This window comes from Prionailurus bengalensis, chromosome D3 (assembly GCF_016509475.1).
Source record: "Prionailurus bengalensis isolate Pbe53 chromosome D3, Fcat_Pben_1.1_paternal_pri, whole genome shotgun sequence".
Taxonomy (NCBI): domain Eukaryota; kingdom Metazoa; phylum Chordata; class Mammalia; order Carnivora; family Felidae; genus Prionailurus; species Prionailurus bengalensis.
Window position 1 is genome coordinate 83,631,811 of NC_057356.1, and position 22,164 is coordinate 83,653,974.

The 22,164-nt window shown below is 34.4% G+C and overlaps 1 protein-coding gene across 3 annotated transcripts in view; it reads right to left on the bottom strand.

Annotated features, from left to right (window-relative positions):
* The window catches only part of CDH19 (cadherin 19), a 102,762-nt gene that overhangs the window by 75,715 nt on the left and 4,883 nt on the right, over window positions 1-22,164 (bottom strand). The gene's annotated exons all lie outside the window — the stretch shown is intronic.

Sequence of the window (22,164 nt, forward strand, 5' to 3'; positions counted from 1 at the left end):
AAGAACAAGAAACACAACAAAATTTTACATTTAAAATAACATTTGCTCACATAATTGCTAAAGAAAGGATATAACTTTTGCATCCATAAAAGTAGGAACAGCAATATACATTTAATTTATCATCCAATTACGCTTGTTATATTTTGCAGCTCAGCAATAATTTGAATGGCATAATTAGAAACTTCTGCCCCAGCACTGTCCATTTTAAGCTGTAGTCATAAATCTGCCTGAAGGTTGAAAAGTTGACCTGGCAATCTCCTTGATTGACAGTTGATACTGAAATTAGATTTTTTTTCTTTAATGTAAAAATTCTATCTCCGTAAAACTCAAACTACCCCATTAAAACAAGTCAAGGCAGGGGGAAAATGTAATCTTCTACTCCCCTTTTTCAATAGCAATAAATTTTCCTACCCAATTTCCCAAGTTATAGCATTTTATCTAGTATTAACTAGACAAAATGACAACTCATCTTGAAACCTGGAGGATTTCATAATCAGTTATGCTAAAGTTATAAAAACACTCTGAATAGAAAACCCGTGCAAGATATTTACCATTTTATATTATGAAGGGTATGAAATGGTTTTCATCTTAACAAAGAGACGATGCTATTTTTAGAAAATAAATACAAAAATATTGTGTCTGAGTACAAATGTCTGATTATTTATGATATAGAAGATGGAGAAAAAAGATATCTTCTAGGGGCTTCTAGTTGGTTGAGCATCTGACTCTTGGTTTCAGCTCAGGTCATGTTCTCAGGTTCATGGGATCGAGTCCCATGTCGGGTTCTGCACTAGCAGAGTGGAGCCTGCTTGGGATTCTCGGTCTTCCTCTCTCTCTGCTCCTGTCCTCCTTGAGCTGTCTCTCTTTCTCTCAAAATAATAAAAAAAGAAAGATATCTTCTATTATTTAAATATTAAAAGAGAAACTCTAAACCATTGAATTTTACAGGTAAAACTTTCTATTTAATGGATACTGATCATGCAATTCTCTTTGAAATGACTGGTAATTCTCACCCTTATAGGAAATGGAATATCTTTGCACTTACCACATTGACATAGCACCTCGATATAACCAAATTGGATTTGTTTCTCTGGGACTCATGAAGAAAAATAATTTTGTCAAATCTACAAAGAGTTTAACACTATACAATCAACAGAAAATTCAGAGTCCCTATTTCTGTTACGAGTTTCCTGTATGATTTCACTTTGAATCTTCTCCACATATTTTTGAACAACCCTTGAGAGATATTTTAGGGCTTTGGCTCTTGTTAGAAGAGTTGTTAAAAAACACCTAATTAAGACAGAACACATCGTCATACATGGGCATTCTGTGGTGCCTCTCCTTCAAGCAGACGCTTTCTTCGTTATATATTTACTTAATGAAGGTCATGAAATTCAACTGATGTGAAAACTAAAGATGGATTTCATCCTAATGTTGAATATTTGAAATCCAAATAATAATGTCTGTTGTTTAGAAATTGTGAATCTATATTTTTGATACCCAGTAAATAATGAAAGCAGTCAGACAAGCTCAGTTTCCTAATGAGGATGCTATTTTGTATAAATTTGGAAAAGTATCACTAACAGTGATGTGAAGTTATAATTATAGTGTTGGGTAAATACATTTATGTCAACTTTATGTTATTATATTTTCATTCATCTAGGAAAAAAAGTGAGGGGTTTTAGGAAACATGCTGTACTAGATTCAAAGATATTTAAAACACACAAGAATAAGTATAAAAAAGGACATTACCTAGAACCTGATTTGCACCCACCTATTTTTTTAATATTTCAGGGTTTTGTTTTAATTTTAGTTAACATATAGTGTAATATTAGTTTCAGGAGAATTTAGTGATTCATCACTGACATGTTATACCAGTTCTCATCACAAGCGCCCTCCTTAATACCCATTAACCATTTAGCCCCTCCCTCTGCCTACCTCTCCTTCAGCTATCCTCAGTTTGTTCTCTGTATTTAAAAGTCTCTTATGGTTTGCCTCCCTCTCTCTCTTTTTTTTTTCTTTTCCTATGTTCATCTATTTGGTTTCTTAAATCATAAATATGAGTGAAATCATATGGTATTTTGCCTTTTTATGACTGACTGACTTCACTTAGCATAATACACTCTACCTCTGTCCATGTCATTTCAAATGGCAAGATTTCATTCTTTTTGATGGCATGGTAACACTCCATTGTATATATATACCACTTCTTCTTTATCCATTCATCAGTGGATAAACCTTCAGGCTCTTGCCATAATTTGGCTATTGTTGATAATGTTGCTATAAACATTGGGGTGCATGTGCCCTTTTGAATCTGTATTTTTGTATCCTTTGTATAAATACCTAGTAGTGCAATGGCTGGCTCCTAGCAGAGTTCTTTTAACCTTTTGAGGAACCTCCATTCTGTTTTCCAGGGTGGCTGCACCAGTTTGCATTCCCATCCACAGCGTAAGAGGGTTCCTCTTTCTCCACATCCTCACCAACACCTGTTGTTTCCTGTGTTGTTAATTCTAGCCATTCTGACTTGTGTGAGGTGGTAACTCACCGTGGTTTTGATGTATTTCCCTGATGATGAGCAATGTTGAGCATCTTTTCACGTGTGTTAGTTATCTAGATGTCTTCTTTGGGAAAATGTCTATTCATGTCTTCTGCCCATGTCTTTACTGGATTATTTGTTTATTGGGTATTGAGTTGTATCATGTTTTTATACATTTTGGATATTAACCCTTTTTAGATATGTCTTTGCAAATATCTTCTCCCATTCCATAAGTTGCCTTTGAGTGTTGTTGATTGTTTCCTTTGCTGTACAGAAGTTTTTATCTTGATGAAGTTCCAACAGTTCATGTTTGGTTTTGTTTCCCTTACCTATGGAGACGTGTCTAGTTAGAAGTTGCTGTGGCCAGGGTCAAAGATATTGCTGCCTATGTTCTACTCTAGGATTTTGATGATTTCCTGTCTCACATTTAGGTCTTTCATTCATTTTTAATTTATTGTTGTGTATGGTGTAATAAAGTGATCCATTTTCATTCTTCTGCATGTAGCTGTTCAGTTTTCCCAACACCATTTGTTGAAGAGGCTGTCTTTTTTTCCATTGGATATTCTTTCCTGCTTTGTCAAAGATTAGTTGGCCATAGAGTTGTGGACCCATTTCTGGGTTTTCTATTCCGCTCCATTGATCTATGTGTCTGTGTTCGTGCCAGTACCATACTGTCTTGATGACCACAGTTTTGTACTGTAACTTGAGGTCCAGAATCATGATGCTTCCAGATTTTCTTTCCTTTTCAATATTTATTTAGCTGTTTGGGGTCTTCTGTTGTTCCATACAAATTTTAGGATTGTTCCTTCTATCTGAAAAATGCTGGTGTTATATTGATAGGGATTGCACCGAATGTGTAGATTGCTTTGGGTGGTATAGACATTTTAACAACATTTTTTCTTTTAATCTATGAACATAGAATGTTTTACCATTTGTTTGTGTCTTCTTCAATTTCTTTTACAAGTGTTCTGCAGTTTTCAGAGTACAGATCTGTTACTTCTTTGGTTAGGTTATTCCTAGGTATCTTGCGGTTTTTTGGTGCAATTGTAAATGGAATCGATTCCTTGATTTCTCTTTCTGCTGCTTCATTATTGTGCATAGAGATGCAACAGATTTCTGAATGCTGATTTTGTATCCTGAGACTTTATTGAATTCTTGTATCAATTCTAGCAATTTTTTTTTGGTTGAGTCTTTTGGATTTTCTATATAGAGTAACATGTTGTCTTGAATAGTGAAAGTTTGACATCTTTCTCGTCAATTTCGGTGCCTTTTATTTCTTTATGTTGTCTGCTGACAGTACTACGTTAAATAACATTGGTGGAAGTGGACATCCCTGTCTTACTCCTGACTTTAGTGGAAAAGCTCGCAATTTTCCCTATTGACGAGGTTATTAGCTGTGGGTCTTAATGCATACAGGGTCTTTTGCACATGGCCTTTATGTTGTTGAGGTATATTCCCTCTATCCCTACTCTATTGAGTGTTTTTATTAAAAATGAATGCTGTACCTTGTCAAATGCTTTTTCTGCATCTATTGGTATCGGATGGCTCTTACCCTTTCTTTTATTAATATGGTGTATTGTGCTGATTGATTTGTGAATACTGAACCACTCTTACAGCCCAGGAATAAATCCCACTTGATCATGGAAAATAATTCTTTTAATGTACTGTTGGGTACAGTTTCCTAGTATCTTGTTGAGAAATTTTGCATCCATGTACATCAGGGATATTGGTCTGTAATTCTCCTTTTTCTTGGGGTCTTTGTCTGGTTTTGGAGTCAAGGGAATCTAGCCCCATAGAATGACTGTGAAAGTTTTCCTTCCATTTTAATTTTTTGGAACAGTTTGAGAAGAATAGGTATTAATTTGTTAAATGTTTGATAGAAGTCCTCTTGGAAGCCCTCTGGTCTTGGACTTTTGTTTGGTGGGAGATTTTTGATTACTGATTTCATTTCTTTGCTGGTTATTGTTCTGTTCAAATTTTTTATTTCTTCCTGTTTCAGTTTTGGTCATATATATGTTTCTAGGAATTTATCCATTTCTTCCAGAATGTTCAATTTGTTAGCACCTAATTTCTCATACTATTCTCTTATAATTGTATTTATGTTGTGTTTATTGTGATCTCTCCTCTCTCATTCATGATTTTATTTACTTGAGCCCTTTCTCTTTTATTTTTGATAAGCCTGTCTAGGGGTGTATCAATTTTACTAATTCTCTTAAAGAACTAACTCCTAGTTTTATTGATCTGTTCTACAGTATTGTTTCTATATCATTTATTTCTGTTCTCATCTTTATTATTTCACTTCTTCTGCTGGCTTTAGGGTTTAGGCTTCATTTGCTGTTCCTTTTGTACAAACTTATTTTTATAGTTACATTTTTTTTTATCAATCTGTGAAAATATTTCATGATAATTCAATATCTTTAAATGATAAAAGAGAAATGATTGCGAATTTCATTAGTTGCGGAAGTTTCTTTGTGGTTATATGAAAACATACCCTATTTTTGGTCATGTCATGCATACTGAAGTATGTTGGTATTGGATATAACATGACATCTAGAATTTTTTTTAAAGCATTTCAGAAAGAGTAGGAGCATTTAGGAGCAGGTAAAACCAAGCACAGGCTTGATAATTAATTCTTGAAATTGGGTCATGAGCATTGGCATAGCTATTATTTATTCTCCACTTGTATTTAAAATTTGTATACTAAAACAACAATATTAATAATTTATTCTGTACTTCTTAAATCCATTTGGTGGACAAAAATCATTAAACAGTTTAATATCAGATATTGATGAAAATGCATGAAGAACAGACTCCAATGCAATGTTGATGAAATTGAAAATTTGGGCAATCATTTTGAGGAATAGTTTGGCCAAATCTACTATATTTAAAAATTAGTTTAGGGGCGCCTGTGTTTGTGAGTTTGAGCCCCCTGTCAGGCTCTGTGCTGACAGCTCGGAGCCCGGAGCCTGCTTCAGATTCTGTGTCTCCCTCGCTCTCTGCCCCTCCCCTACTCAGGCTCTGTCTCTCTCTCTCAAAAATAAACATTAAAAAATAGCTGAATGTATAAACTAACAGCTATTTTTTTTACTGCTTTCTACATAGAGAAATTTAAAATTTGTTCACTATGAGGCAAATACAAATTGGATTAATTGGAAAAAGGATATGTGAAAAAAAGTTCTAATCAGGGTATTATATGATACCAATTATAAAGTGTTTCAAAATTATAAGATGATGCCCTAAGAAACTATGGTCATACACGGATTTTGTAAAGTCTAGGAAAAGAAAAATGATATGCAAGATTTATTATGGTATTTATACCATGACAATAGGAAAAGAAACGGGTTTAAAGAAGTTGAGAAATCTGTCACATTTTTCGCCCTCTAAATAATCTCAAGTAAATATGTCAAATAATAACACTCATTAAATTTCTATCTTATATGTTTTTCAGATAAAGTATATGACTGAAATGTTTTACGACTAAATTTAAAATTAAAAGTTAAACTATCTTATTTCATAGTCCTAAATCATAATAAAACAGACATGAATACCCTTTTATTTGAGCCTCTTACTATACAAATACAATAATGAAATGCAGTAGGTATGTGTGAATTATGAAATATTATGGCTTTGTTTATACTCTTCTAGATGCCAAATTATCTGTAATGGTCACACATTTCAGGGGAAGGGAAAATGTTTCAAATAATGGCCCACTTCTGATTGAAGAGCGTTGACAGCTGTCAGCAGGGCCAGACTGAGAAAAGTTCAAGGCAGAGTCTGGGCTAATAAGGAAAAATGTTATCAGTTAGTGTGTCTGAAATGGGTCCTAGAGAAACAAGGAGTGACATTTCCGCCCTAAATCTGCAGTCCTGTTATATTTTTCAGTCAGGTGAATGTGGGGGTGAAAACCCGCATAATATTTCAATATGGAAAAATGCTAATATCGTGTCTCATGGTAATTTGTTTAGATTTAATTTCATTTCCAGTCCCTAGGCATATTTATAAATATTAAGTAAAAAGTAGAATGAACTATATTTCAAAATACATAATGTATAAAAATTAAATGACATTGCTATTAACACAAAATTACATAATAAAATGATACTAATCTCTGAATAACAGTATTATAGTAAGTATCAACATATTATGTCCAAGTAGGATCATATAATTTGAATATTAGAAACTTTATTTTCTCTAATGGATTGCATCCCCATATGAAGAAATTTATATCGAGACATTTTGAGTGACCTGTCCAGTAGCAAATAATTATTTACCGGTGGAGATAAGACTGGAAATGTAATCTTAAGGGCACAGAGTATATACTGTGCCTTACTGAATGGAAGAAAGAAAACACGTAGATACCTAACAATGTGCATGACATCTGTCAGTGGTAGTTCACCGTATGTGAATTAACTAAATATCTATAAATTGCATTTTAACGTCTGGACCAATCTTGAAACTAGACATAATAAAATGTTTTCCGTTATCTCCTTTTAGAGTACCTCTCCCCGCTTCTTCTAAAGATCATTGAGGTCAAAAAAAGGGAAGAATAAGTCAGAATGATGGATTTGGTGTCTGCGTGGGAGAAGATAAAAGTTGAAGCTATAAGAATGTGGATTGGATAAATATAGAAACTTGATCCTATTTGTGATCTTTTTAAAAATCAAGTGAAACTTGGCAACTTCATAGAGTGACACCACCCATAAAGGCTTTCAAAGGGCTTTCTCGGAACCGCTAATAGGAAATATAGAAAGAAATGTAAGTGGATATAGCTTGCATACATAAGTGAGAAGAAGTGATATTTCTGGACCAAATTTGCAATAAAACATGTGCCAACTCTTTCTCTGTAGAAGTAGACGTAAAAGGTCTTTCTTTGTCACATTTATAAACTCTCGTTAAACGTATTTTGCATATTGACTGGCACAAATAAAAGCATTTTGCTACAGATAAAGCAATACGAAGTCAGAGTGCCTGTATAAGAGTCTCTAAAGCCCTCTTTGGCATCATGGCCTTCCCCATTCACTATTTGTGTCATGTCTTGAGTCGTGGAGCCATTTCATCCCTGGGTTGGCTTCTAGGAACTCTGTTCTCAGCAGTGGAGAGGACTGTGGATTCGTGAGCACCATATTCAGTGCTAAACAATGACAAAATTGAGCCTGAATGTGAAAATATTCTAGAAGGAGAAGAGACAGATTCCAACCGCTGAAACACCCACTGGCAAACTCTCGTTTTAAAAAAATCTGGTATCCCACATTTTTCCATCTTCCACAAGCTACCAAAACATGATGTCTCATCATTTCAAGGCTGAATTGCTACATGTCTGCGCACCGAAGATTTGCCTAAAACCATTTTTGGACCGTATCCTTCATTACACGTTGCCAATGCAATTACTCTGCATGGGACTTAATTATATCTTTGCCATATTTGTAATGATTTTAATTTGGTCACTGCATATACATATGTTATTTCTTACACTTACTTTTCTGTGTGGCTGCAGTCAAACCTGTAAAATATTTTCTTTAGTGAAGTTTCTTTTTTCTCTTAATGTTCTTGTGAAAATATAGAACATAGAACAACAAAGCAAAAAAAAAAAAGAACAAGAGCGAGAAAGCAATACTTTACTTCTAATATCTGACAAAATATCACTTACATTATTCGAGGAGATATAACTGCACATATTTATCCATGCTTTCAGTTTCACTGTGTAATTGAAAAACACTGGGAATTCCCTGAATACTCTAAATCTATTCATTTGGAGAGATACATAAAATTGGTCTCACAGTTAACAAAGAAACAAGTGAATAAAAACAAATTTCAAAATTCATATTAACATCATGCTATTCAGCCATTACACACAGTGCTGTAAAGACATTTAATGATATGGAAATATGGCTGTAATGCTTCGATAGGTGAAGGAAATAAGTTAAATGCAAAGAAAATGAATCCATTAATTTAGGAAAAACTTATGTTGACAAATTCAGTGGAGGGAGCCTGAAAGACGATGCCCTCAAATACAGGTAGTAATCATATCTGCACTGAGAAATTATAGATCAATTAAAATTTTCCTCATGTGTATCACATTTTAATATTTATTACATGTCTACCTATAATTATGTAATAAATTATAAGACTGGGACGCCCGGGTGGCTAGGGCGGTTAAGCATCTGACTCTTGATCTCAGCTCAAGGTCTTGATCTAAGGGTCATGAGTTCAAGTCCCATATGTGGCTCCATGCTGGGAGCCTCTTTAAAAACAAACAAACAAACAAACAAACAAACAAACAAACAAACATGTTACACGAGTTTATTTGGGGTTTATTTAGTACCATCGTGACGATCAAGAGACCATTATCAGCTGCCTCTGGGGCTGTTCTCCAGAGGCAGGTTGGTGGGTTGACGAGCCAAGGAAGGACTGAATGACTACACCAGCCATACCACTAGCTGTGTGTCTTTACAGAAGTCTAAACTCTGGCTGCCTACTCATCTCATTTGAAAAACAAAGATCACGCCAGCGACACTCCCATGGAGTCATCTTGATTAAATGAGTCCATGTGCCTAGATATTGTCCGGCACCTATTGTTATGTAAGTGCTTTTAACTACATAAAAGTAGCTACCTATAAGTGGGTGATGACAATCTATTTCTCAAATTCAAAATATTCAGCTGTTATTTCTTCAAACAAGACAGACATATGAAAATAAAAGCCGTTATAAATGGCCATCACAAAATGCGTAGGATACATGGCACGTAATGCATGGGTTCTACATGTATTCTCAAATGGTTTGAAAGTCTTTTTTTTTTTTATTCTGGAACATGGCTATGTGACTGACAAATAAACATTGCCATGCTTGCAATAGTATGTGAGAGTGTATGGATGTATACGGGCAGAAAGCAATCCCAGCGTGACTCAGAACAATTATGTTTTCAAAGAAGACTAATTATGACTTAAGGGATGGAAAATATTATAATCTATGCACTTATACAGTTGGTAACTGAATCTAATTATGAATTGTCTTTTCTATGACCTCGTCTTAGTTACATAAAGATAATTATTCCATCTGTGAAAACTTATAAAAATATAATGTCTTCTGAAAGGCTTGTGGAAAGCTAAAAAACTAAGCTCAACTAAGCCAGCTCCTCATAGGGAAAAACAGATGGCCATTAATATAATGTCTCCATCTTTAGAAAACCGTTGAGTGGCTCAGTCAAAATGATATATCAAAAGCCTAATAATTTGCGATGGTCAGGAAATCCTAAAGCTTAGGGGAAAAAGGAAAATTCTCAAAATCATGGTTTCTAAAATGTTACTTAATAAAAGTAAGATAAAACCCTTCTCTCCCACAATTTAATTAAGCATGTCTAACTTCTGATATTAAGATCCAAATGTGTTAAGTAAGCAAATTTTATAAAACCTCAGTGCGAAACAAATAATAAAACGCAGCTCTGAGGGCTGTGAGCAGTTAAATTATTACAGGGGAAGTATTCTTTTCCTTTCTCTCTCTCTCAAAATGAGAGAGAGAGACAGAGCACACAAGTGGGGGAGAGGGCAGAGGGAGGTTGAGAGACAGAGACAGAGAGAGTCAGAGAATCTTAAGCAGGCTCCACGATCAGCACAGACACTAACGTAGGACTCAGGCTCACAACCATGAGATCATGACCTGAGCCACAATCAAGAGTCAGGCACTTAATCGACTGAGCCACCCAGGAGCTCCCCCACCTTTCTTTTAATTTAAGGAGTTATGTGTTTATAAAAGGGGAAAAAAATGTAGACTTTGAAATGTCTATTAACAGTCCCCTTTTATTCCATAAGTACCTTTATAATTACTGTTAGAGCAGTAGCATGGGTGGTTGGTGACAGGTTATAGAATATATCTTGAACTCGAATTTTTTTTGTCAAACACTACCTCAATATTCACTCCAAAAAAAAGGTACTGTATATTTGTGGAAATCTATTTAACCCCTGTCCACTTACTGAAATACAAAAGCAATTATCTTGAAATTATTAGGTTGTTGTACTCTTTCAGCTGAAAAATCTTGGGAAATCTGTATTGTCTACTATGTTGTTTCCCATGTTAATGTCTGCCTTTATATTTAACTTACATACATATATATTTTTATTTTGTTCCTTTTTAAATTAATCATTTAATACGATATTAGCTTTTAATTAAATATTTTGAATGTTTGAATCAGTGCTTCAAGGCCATCTGCAATTCCAGACACTGGGATGTTGCTTCCCTGGATCTACTGACTCAGGCCCGTGACTGTTTGTCCCTCACTTCAAGGTGCCAGTGTATCCGGCACTCAGACTAATCACAGTCTGCAGAAAGAGAGAAGATGAGTCACAGAAATAATGATACGGAAACAGCATTGACAACAGTTGATGACCGACTGGATTTCAAGAGAGACTGTCTAGGGAATGTCAAAGGTAGGCTTCAAAGTACTAAGGTATCTCCCTGCAAAACTTACAGGTGAAGATTCTAAGTGGGCACTTGGTGATTCCATACTCAGTATTGTAATTGTTGTCATGGGATGTTTCCTTTCACTCCATTGCTGTAAGAAAGGCTTACTTTTAATTCTTTAAGATGATGTAATCCATCCCTAACCCCGGGATGATTGGCAAACTGACATGGTTAGGAGGAGAACATGACCTGAGAGTAAAAAAAAAAAAAAAAAAAGAACTAACATCTTTTGGTCACTGTGGTACACATACTATTGTATACCAATATCTCTCCTACAATTTGGCTGGGTTATGTGATTAGCTTTCTAACCATTTATAAATAAAGGTGATGGCTATCACTTCAGACCTGGAGCAGTGAAGGACCTGTGAATAATTATTTTGTCTTTCTCTCTCCCTTCTCTGGCAAGCAGATGCTGTCGTTATGAGATGATAGAACCTCAATCAAGGTAGGGGCACTGGCAACTGTGTGGAACTGAATATTGTACCCCCATGAGTCTCATTAAATATTTGTGGTATGAGGTTACTGAAAGGTGGGCAGTTACTTGACTACATAGCCCAGCACCCTAATAAAACCCCCAACTATATTCCTGGAACCATAAGAGGTACTTCGTGTTTCCTCTTGTTAATTTTCTTTGTAATCAGTGGGATATTAATTGTAAACCTCCGTTTAAAAGAGAAGAAAGAAGGCCAAAGTGGGGTTATATAAACTAATGAGAAAAAAAAGGAGTCACAAAGGCCAGCTATAGATAGTAGCTGGAATCAAGTCTTGTCAGAGTAATAAAAGAGATAAAAATGCCTAACCTGAAAGAATACAAGAAGTTGAATAGGGTCAGAGTCGGGGAGAAAGATGATGTGCCCAGGGACAAGTACATTTGCATATTAATTTCAAAAACATTATTTCAGACAGCTGCCCAAGTTAAGCCATTTCCAAGTTAAGACATTAAGGGTAGTTAAATAGGGTACAAATCTCCAGAGTCTGTATAATTCAGCTAATTTCTTCCTGTGTATATGTCAAGCCATGGCCTCTCTAGTTCAACCTAACCCAGTCTGGATTTTTTTAGGATATTTTCTCCACATTTTTAGGTACTGAATTAATTATTTGGCCATTTCCTCACTATTTTGGAAGCAAATACTTAAACTCTTTCATATTGAGCTTAATTTTTTCTTTTGATTTCAAATATTCACCTTTTATTTATGTTGATATTCTAGAGAGTAAAATATTTTAGGTATACCTAAATCTCCAGTAGTAGTAATTATATTTCTTCCTTTCTAATCATACCTCTCCTGCCCACTAACCCAACTGTTAAATCTGACCCTCCTAACTATTATCTGACTGATGGATTCAATTCAACTTGTTTACATCAGGAAAAATTAGTTGAATTATTGTGCATAGACACTTGTATGTTCAGTCCTGTAGATTTCTATTCCCAGTTTCAAGCCCAGAGGCTATAACCACATGCTTGAGTTGAGTGCCAGAGAGAAAAAATTGAAAAGCCAAGGGCACATGGGACACACAGGGAAATAAACAGCCAAGGACTTGCTCATCTCACAATACCTAATAACCAATAATCTAAAAGTACATCACATGCATGCATACACACACACGCATAAAATTCCAAAATGTTTGTTTTTTCCCCATTTTCACATGGAAAGGCTTTTAGTATTTAAACATTAAGTGGGATAAATATTGAGGGTTTTGTCATATATTTTAATATGCTAAAAAGTTACTTTCATTCCTAGTTTTTAAAGAGTTTTTGTTATAAATATGTGGTTTTTTTGTGTTTTTTTTTTGTTTTTATAAAATGAGATTATGAATTGAGATTACCAGGTGGTTTCTTTCTTTCAATTTGGTCTGATAGGGTACAGAATAGAGTGAATATTTTCCATAATATTGAGACATTTTTGCAATCCTAATGTATATATACCACTTTGTATGTATATATACCACTTTGTATGTATATAATACATAACAAAAACTTAATACTTAATTTATAAAGTGTAAGCTATATATGTTATATATTACAAACTACCTATGGTAGGCAGTATATATATATATATATGTTACACAAAATATAAATTTTAAGATATATAATATAGACTATATAGCATATGATGATTTCCAGCTAATATCATATGAAAAATGATTCTACTAGTTCTTTCCTACACTGTCTTTTTTGGCATTAGGATATTATACCTATATAAACTGAATTGAGGAACTGTTGTGATTTGGATCACCATACAATATTATAGAGAGTAGATTTAATTTTTAATTGATCCCAAGTAGATTTTATCTTCATAATTAGTTGAATCTGATTCATTTTTAGTTTCTGTGAATAAAAGTAATCAAAGTTGCATTAATTATACACAAAAACAAAAATTATGTTTAAACAAACAGAATGTTTTTTTTTAAAGGCTTCTGCTGTGTGTGTGTGTGTGTGTGTGTGTGTGTGTGTAGTTCTATACAGGTTGAATACTATTATTCATGCAGATATGCCACTGATCCACCGATTAGAAAATATAATATATATCCCAAATTTCCTTTATTATCAGTTTAATTCTAATGAATATATGGCTTTCAGATAGTATAGAACCAATAAATAATGACTTTCAATGGTAAAAATAACTAAAAAAACAAATTTAGGAAATAAAAGCTTCATAGAACGATGAACAAAGTATACTTTTGAAGATTTCTTGAACCATGAAATAAATCATGGTTTAACAAAATCACCAGTTACCATGCATGTAAAGCATGAGAATTTCCACAATCATAAAATTATTCAAAGGGAGACATTTTTCCCCAAAACATTGTTTGGATAAATATGAAACACTACGAGTTCATTATTTTCATCACATAAATAATATCTGGCAAATTGAATGTATGTATCACCATAGAAACAAGGAAAGGAAAAATATTTTTCTTCTTACCAACAATGCATTCTACTGTCCCAAGAATGTATTACAAAATTATTTATTTTGTCTTCAATTTCCATTAAGTATATATTATTTTGTTTTTCACTTGTTGAAAATCTTTTTAGCCATTGCTTACTACAGTAAATAAAGACAGTTACCCTCTATTTGACATTTTTTTGCTGATGTTGTATTAGTAACTACATAACACATGGTCAAATATATCATCTAAATGTTCCTTTCTTCAATTATCAATTGTTTTCAGTACATATTTTTTATGACTATAATAGCTATAAATGTATTCTACCATCAAAAGCAATACTTAGTAAGCACCACTGCCAAATGGTGTGGAAAATATAATTTTGTATTGAAAAAGGCATAATATAAACATGACTTTTTAAAGACCTAAATCTTAGTGAATGGAAAAAAATTTAAAGCCATATACTTCATTGTGTGTGTGTGTATGTGTGTGCATGTAGAATACACAATTTAAAAATTTATAAAATAGTATCATAATTTTCTAAATTTTTTTTTCTTTTTAATGTTTATCTATGTTTGAAAGAGAGAAAGACAGGATGCCAGCAGGGGAGGGGGAGAGAGAAAGGGAGACATGGAATCCGAAGCAGGCTCCAGGCTCCAAGCTGTCAGCACAGAGGTCCAATGTGGGGCTCGAACTCACGAGCCGTGAGAACATGACCTGAGCTGAAATTGGATGCCCAGCTGACTGAGTCACCCAGGCACCCCTAAAATACTATCATAGAACCAAATAGTACCTGATTCAGATGAACTGGTTAAGGTATTAAAAGCATTTTAGCCACCATGCAAAAGCACTGTATTTGACAACTGAAGTAATATTATTTTAAAATCTGAACAAACATGACAAAACATGAAGGAGGTGATTATGTTTTCTCTACTTTAAAGTGTTTTTTTTAAACTTTTATGTTTATTTATTTTTGAGAGAGAGACAAAGCACAAGCAGGAGAGGGTCAGAGAGAGAGGGAGACACAGAATCTGAAGCAGGCTCCAGGCTCCAACCTGTTAGTCCAGAGCCTGATGCCGGGCTGGAATTCAAGAACCATGAGATAACGACTTAGGATGAAGTCAGATGCACAACTGATTGAGCCACCCAGGCACACCTAAAGTATTTTTTTTACTATTTCCTTACTTAGTTTGAGAGAGAGACAGAGAGAAAGAGCACACAAGTATGGGAGAAGCAGAGAGAGGGAGAGAGAGAATCCCAAGCAGGCTCTGCACTGTCAGCTCAGAGCCTGATGCAGGGCTATATCCACAAACCACGAGATCATGACCTGAGCTGAAATCAGTAGTCAGATGCTCAACTGACCCAGCCACCCAGGTGTCCCTAGAGTGTTTATTATGTATGCAAAGGATCCCTTGTTCTTTAAATAAGTGTAAAGTAAACAATAACTTGGTTGGTTCCATCACTCAATTTTTGGAAAATGATGTACTCACCTTATTCACACTAGAATTAACTGTAAAGCTAAGTGAAATGTGGATACCACACTCCACAGATTCAGATTCATCATTTAGGTGTATTTAACAGCTCCAGCGTGATTCTAAGGCAGATAGTTCAAGGATACCACGGCCATCATCCTCATCCTCACCATCACCATCATCACCATCATCGTTATCATCATCAACATCTTATCCAGCATGTACTGGGTACTTCATGGTTATTAGTATACAAAGAGTATGCCATTCTTTAACTGATTTATCTTACAACAATTCTATGGCATATGCTCCATTATTATTGCTATCTTATAAATGCAGATAGTGAACCCATAGAAATAGCTTTGCTTAGCCATGTAATAATTGGTCAGGCCAGAGTTAAATCCGAGCAATTTACTTCCTCCAGAGCTGGTACCCTTAAACTTGCAGGAGCCATTTTCCAAATATGGATGCTATTCTAGAACATAAATATATGTGGAGATACTGGCCAGGATTTATTTCTAGGGCAGTTTCCCAATTCTCCTATGAGAAAAAAAAAATACTTAGGGTAAACTCCAATGCTGTAATACGTTTTTAGGTGCTAATCATTTATTCCTATAACTTTTACCACTATCTAGATATTTCATAAAAAATACTCTCAAAGTTGAAATGCAATGGTATGAGGTAAAACTTCAATAGAATTTCTCATATTTTGTCACAGTTGAGTTGACACTCTTGGGCACACTCTGTGTTACCTATAGGAGACTATCAGGGAGTCACTTCCTTGGAGACTGCTCTGCAAGACGGAAAACGTGGCCATTTTGAATATTCAAGTCCATATCGCCCACCTTATCCTGCTTTTCTCTTTCGTCAAGAGAACAATTTGCAGGGGTCCTCAAACTTTTACTTTATGCCCTGGCCATGCAGTAGTAACATTCTGGCTGCCAAATTACACCTAGAATAGATGGTTATGAGAAGTAATACAGATTGAGGATAGACAAAGGTAGGTTATGAAATAAGGAATTAAGTCAAATGAACTGTATAATTTCCAGCTGGTTCTTTTTCTTAATTATATTACTTAAATCTTCATTTACTATTAAATGAATGCTGACCGTTAAGGAGAATCTGTATAAAATGTAAAGATTTGTGCCTCTATAATATTATAGCTGCATGACACCAAAGTACTTAAACACTATCAGACTGAGTTTCTCCAACTGTAAAATGAGATAACATACCTAACTTCTAGGTGTGCTGTGATAAGTCACATAAAAATAATTAGCTGGACCTGAAGCTTATGCTTTAAATATTCAATAAAGATAGTAATAATTATGTCACAAAAAGATGCCATTTATTTAAATATTTATACTCCCAGGTTTCTTTGGAAAATTCTAATTAATCTCTTCCTGAAGTACAAAACAGAATCACTAGTAAGTCCCGACTGCTACAAGAATAAAAAAAAATCTGAGGAGTAACTGTCAATATGCATACTGTTTAAATCATGCAGGAAAGAGCTCATTCAATGTCACAGCAATTGACAATGGGAAATACATCCTAAAGATTACAAATAATTTCAGGTTTTTATACCCAAGGCTAATGGCGTCCAACTTACATTATGTGAAATGCCAGGATCTGGCAGGAGACGGGAGTAGAAATGTGTATAAATAGTCACAGAACCTAAGAACTCCAGAGATATCAGAAGGATAAAACCATTACCATATAGTCCCATTGTAACTTCCAAATATAGATTTACAAAAGTTGATTTCTATCAACTTGTAAGTTGAAGTCTCACTCTCTCTCTCTCTCTCCCCTGCCTATCTGCCTCCTATCAACCTTCTTTTTAAAAATTTTCTTTAATGTTTATTTATTTTTGAGAGAGAGAGCAAGAGAGAGAGAGAGAGAGAGAGAGAGAGAGAGAGCGAGCAGGGGAGGAGCAGAGAGAGGGAGACAAAGAATCCGAAGTAGACTCCAGGCTCTGAGCTGTCAGCACAAGCCCAATGCGGGGCTCAAACCCATGAGCTGTGAGATCATGGCCTTAGCAGAAGTACGCCGCTCAATCGACTGAGCCACCCAGGCGCCCCCTTTCAACTTTCTTTGATGGAGAAATATATATCCTCAAGAGAAAAACCGAAATGATATTTCAGAATCTCTAAATCAATCACCTTGGTCTTGCCAGAAAAATGTTTCATGAAGTCTGGCAGTATTTAGACTCCATTCCTCACTTACACAAAAAGAGATTTCCCAAACAATTTTTACATTCCTTATTCTTATACATACATGAAGTCCCATTTGGGGCAAGACTCTAGTTGAAAGAAAAAGTCCAAACCAAATACAAAGCATAAAAATATAGCTGAAAAGAAGCAGAAACAAATGCCAAGAGTGGTAGAGGACAAAGGAAAGGGAAAGGAAAGGGAAAGGGAAAGGGAAAGGGAAAGGGAAAGGGAAAGGGAAAGGGAAAGGGAAAGGGAAAGGGAAGGGAAGGGAAGGGAAGGGAAGGGAAGGGAAGGGAAGGAAAGGAAAGGAAAGGAAAGGAAAGGAAAGGAAAGGAAAGGAAAGGAAAGGAAAGGAAAGACAGATCAAAATCTCCTTAGGTAAATAAAAGAAACTTCCTCCATCCTCCAGGAAAGGATCATAGCTTGCTCTTAATAAGAGTATTTAGACAGGAATTGTAATTCCTGGCTATTTTTTAAAGGTATATGTAGGAGGAAATTTTGAAAGATAAATTTGGGAAAAAAAAATCTTTAAGAAAGTACAAAAACAAAGCACAGATATAGAAAATAGGATCAAAAAAGACTGAAAAGATTAATTCAAAAGGCACAACATACAAAAGTAGATCTGGAAGAAATGGAAGGCAAATATTATTACAGAATAAGTGGCCATTCACAGTCTCCACGTTTTCTCATCCAATCTACAGAAAAATGCAATCTGGCTTTTCTCCCAATACTACAATGCAACCAATCCATCCAGGGTGAGAAGGATCCCCTTTATTTCTTTAACAAACTTCAATAAATACTTTTCTTTCTTTCTTTCTTTCTTTCTTTCTTTCTTTCTTTCTTTCTTTCTTTCTTTCTTTCTTTCTTTTTTTTGAAATTAGTGGTGCAGCACAATGTTGCCTTCATCATAACCCCACTCCTTTTTAAAAATTCTCTTTTTTGGCTTGCAAAGCTCTATACACTTTCAAGTTCCTCTTTCACCTCAAGAATCTCTATTTTATTTGATCGTCCTCTTCCCTAAATACTCGAGTTCCATTTTTTTTAAGAGAGAGACAGAACACACATGCACAAATAGGGGAGGGGTAAAGAGAAAGAGAGAATCCCAAGCAGGATCCATGCTGTCAGCTCAGAGCCCAAAGTGAGTCTCAATCCTACAAAGTGTGATATCCTGCCCTGAGTGGATATCAAGAGTTGGATGGTTAGCTGACTGAGTCACCCAGGTGTCCCATTCTTAAGAAATATTTTGCTTATTCTATAATGAGATAATTTATCTTTGGATTTTATGGCTTCGATTAACATCTAGACACCAAAGCATCACAAAGGATCACCAACAGTCCATATTTATCTCTTTCTTAATCTATAGACCTACTTTCTAAGAGACATTTCAAAGTCTATGACCCACATAGAAACCGTTATCTTCTATTGCTTGTTCATCTTATTATTATGTTCTGTCTCTCACTGAACAAAATCAGTACCCGCTCAAACACTGGCACTTGAATAAGTGAATAAAGAATCCCCCTTCCACATTTGCTTTACCTCCACACATATTAAAGCTTCATCTATGGTCAATTCTACCTCTTAAGTCTCTCAAATATATGCACTTTCTTCCTATAACCTCCAATTTATTAATCCATAACTTTTTGTCATGAATTGTTTTTCATGCAAGTAAAATAAGCTGAAACTATATTTTTTTTAAAAATTAGAAAATATATTTCAGGAGTATTAAGTATTTCACACCATTTTATCTATTAAACTCATGCCTGGACACAATCCTAAAGAAGCAAATTGTTACTTAGAAATTTTGGTGCAAAACATTGTTTACCAATATATTATTGTGTAAAAAATATAAATCTATTTGTTAAAGCTAGTTAAGTAACTTTTGACACATATACTCAAATGTTTAAAGAGATTAGACAGGACGATGACAATGATAGTTGTTGGGTCGTTGGATAATAGAAAGATTTAGTAGTGGACAACACTCACAGTATTAATAAGTAGAGTTCTATAGTGAGTTGTATGTAATTGGAAAAATCAATGTTACCAGCTGAACATGAAAACAGAAATCTCTCTTAACTTGTCACCAAAGGAAGCCACATCAATATGAGCAGTAATTTACCCAGCGCCAAAACTAACATGCACCCAAAGTGCCCAGATTAGGTTTCTTAAACCGTTTGTCAATTAAAAAGCGAACTAAAAAGTGGTACGTCTTCATGAATAGCTAAAGACAAGTTTTTGGAGTGATTGTCAGGAATCAGAAAAGAGTGGATTTAAGAATGACTAGAGTCTAGAACTGGTTTCCAAGAGTAGATGACTCATTCAAAATAGATGCTAATAGAGGAAAAGGAGAGATGTGGGAACTCTTCCCTGGGAAGTTTGGAGTTAAAGAAGAATGTTTGAAGATAGAAAATGTAGTGTTTGAGATTCCATTTTTGGGACAATTAAATGAGCAATAACAAGCAAAAATGTTGCAAAGAAAAAAAAATAAACCGAGTACCAACGTAACCACTCAGTAAATTCTGTTTATTATGAATAATAACAATATATAAGTAAATAATAGTAATATAATTATAATCATTTCCTTACACTTCTCTGTGACTTGAGAGTTAAAAAAAGAAATTCAGAAAATTCAACTTTTAATCTCTCAGATTATTCCATGTATTAAGATGCTACTCAAATCAATTCAAAACTGAAAAAAGTTAATTGATTAAGAGCTTAATTTAGTATTTATTCATCCACAAAAATTTTGGACTAAAATTATAATAAATTTTGAGTCCTAGTATGGAATGTATATTTCAAAGGACTAGTTTTAAAAAGTAAATGAGAATATATAATTATTTTGGTACAAAATATTTGTGTACATTTTGTTAAATAACTATTTTAGTTTCAAATTTATAATAAAAAATTCAATTTTTTTTAGTTTCTTCATATAAAACATATAAGCCAAAAATTCTATACCATTTGTTTTGTTTTGTTTTTTAAAAAGAAAGTTCAAATAACTTAATGACTAGCCCACAATTTTTTTTAGTAGCTTATATTTTTAGTTTATCTTGTTGAGTTTATTCAGAGTACGTAGTCATGAAAATTAATTTTCAAGACAAAATTTGAAACCAGATGGACTAGTTTAGTGGAGTGTTTAACACAACTATTTTACATTTTGAAGATATCATTTTACAACTACGTGCTATTAGCTATGTACAAAAAATGACAAAGTAATGTATTTTAGTAAATACAATATTGGAAACACCTTTCAAGGGAGATTTTTAAATCCTTTTAACATGAATGGCATGCTTACAGAGTAAATAAATTTCTACTTTATGATTCCCAAAATAAGAGATTTGGGTACATCATTTTAATTCTAAATAAAATGTATATAGGAAAAATTAAAAGAGATACATATTTAGAACTAGAAAATGCTAAAAGTGTACCTCCAAGAGATGGGATGAGTTAAAAATACATATAGATTTCAAGAAGGAAAATCAACATGAATATAGTTAATTTGATGTACAAAATGGATTTCAAAGGCAAGATGATATAGATTTTTTAAGTTTTTGATTCCTCTGCATTTTATGCCAGAGAAGATAAACATGCTTCCTTTCAGTGTTTAAATGTAGAAGCATTCAGTATAATCTGACAAATTAATTAATGAATTAATTAATGAGTGAATAAATTTCCTTTTTCTCCCTAAAACTTAAGTTCTCTAGATTATGAGCTGCTCCATTTATAAATGGGTAAAAAGTTAATATGTTCTATGAAGAGATGATGTTCTTTTAAATTTTTTTAAATTTTTAATGTTTTTGTTTATTTTTGAGCCAGAGAGTGCACACTAGTGGGAGAGGAGCAGAGAGAGAGAGAGAGAGAGAGAGAGAGAGAGAGAGAGAATCCGAAGCAGGCTCCAGGCTCAGAGCTCTCAGCACAGAACCTGACAAGGGGCTCAAACTTGTGAACCACAAGATCATGACCCAGGCTGAAGTGGGATGCTTGACTAACTGAGCCGCCCAAGTGCCCCAAGGGATGATGTTCTTACACAAAATAATCCTTCACCTTATTTTCTTAATGTGGCAATCCTAACATCATTTTGTTTCACAATATGTAGAAAGCAGCTAATTAATAGTTTACTAAAATTTGTGATACTTAACTCACACATATACAGCATTAAAAATCTATTGCTTGTTCCTCTTCTCAATGCAAATGCTCAATAATATCATTATAATACCATGTCACATAATCTCATCAAAATTATACTTATGATTTAAGAGCTGCGTGTGTGTTTTTTTTAATTTAAAAATGTTTATTATTTTTGAGAGAGAGAGAGAGAAACAGAGCACGAGTAGGGGAAGGGCAGAGAGAGAGAGAGAGTCATAGAATCTGAAGCAGGCTCCAGGCTCTGAGCTGTCAGCACAGAGTCTGAAGTGGGGCCCAGACCCATGAGCCACAAGATCATGACCTGAGCCAAAGTCCGATGTTTAACCGACTGAGCCACCCAGGCGCCCCTAAGAGCTGTGTGTTTTAAACATTAGTTTAATATACACACACAATGACAACATTACTCCATATCTTTAAAATGGTTTCAATTTAAATTTCATAGAAGTAACTTTATATATAATCCATTATG